The following is a 1,017-nucleotide window of genomic DNA, read 5'->3' as shown; positions in this document are numbered from 1 at the left end:
CGTCTGATGAAATCAAATACACATAACATAAGCAAAGACAAAGATAATTCCTGTGCCGTGTTTTCGGCTATAGTTGCAGGTAAAAAACATATCTATTTTAACTGAAAGTGCTGCTCCTCTCTGCCGCCTGCTGAACAGAGCATATCTGTTGAGCCGGGTGTGCCTCACACGTCGTGAAAAGTGAAGCTGCGGGCTCTTTGATCGCCCCCTGGTGGCTGGCTGCAGTACAGGTCATAAACCCCGCCCTCTCCATGTAAACGATTGGGACTTGAGTCAAAATAAAAAAAACAAATTACACTTCCAATACAATTTTCCAAAAGATAGTTTTGGTCATTTAAGGTAGTTGTTATCACGCTGATGTATGTTCAATTGTTTGTTTTTGTGATCAGATTTATTATGCTATAAAAACGGGGCATGTCGTTATGGTTGATTGGGTCTGCGGGAGTTTGATACCGTGGCTCCACCTCAGGACACTACTGCGCAGACTCTGGCTCCAAACGAATCTCTACTGCGCAGACTCTGGCTCCAAACGAATCTCTACTGCGCAGACTCTGGCTCCAAATGACGCCATTTACTCAAGATGGCAGCGGCCATACTGAGATGCTTTGGCTTCACTTTCTATAGTGGAAGGAAGTGGAGATGCGTCGTCCATCTTTTTTTACAGTTTATAGGTGCGTTCAACTTCATGTGGCGCCGCGCAAACCGATCGGTGGCTGACTTGAAGCAGCGCATGCCGGTTAGAAATTTTGTCCGACTTGAACCGGCGCCGACGCTACGTCACTGTCACGTGTGGCATCAAAGTACCGCGAGAGCGTTTCGAGAGCAGCCGGCTGACTCAGCTGGCACAGCTTTTTCAGAGCGACTGCAGGAGTGTTGATGACGACACAGCTGTTTCGCGATTGGCCAAATTCACCACATGACAACAATGACGTGTGTTTCTAACATCTTCAAATCCAAATACTGCTCATAAAACTGTGTTTTTAGAACAATAAAAGCTTTTTTACTGTAGTCGCAATG

The sequence above is a fragment of the Sinocyclocheilus grahami genome, unplaced genomic scaffold (assembly GCF_001515645.1).
Source record: "Sinocyclocheilus grahami isolate Dianchi unplaced genomic scaffold, SAMN03320097.WGS_v1.1 scaffold3344.1, whole genome shotgun sequence".
NCBI classification, from domain to species: domain Eukaryota; kingdom Metazoa; phylum Chordata; class Actinopteri; order Cypriniformes; family Cyprinidae; genus Sinocyclocheilus; species Sinocyclocheilus grahami.
This window is presented reverse-complemented; position numbering follows the sequence as displayed.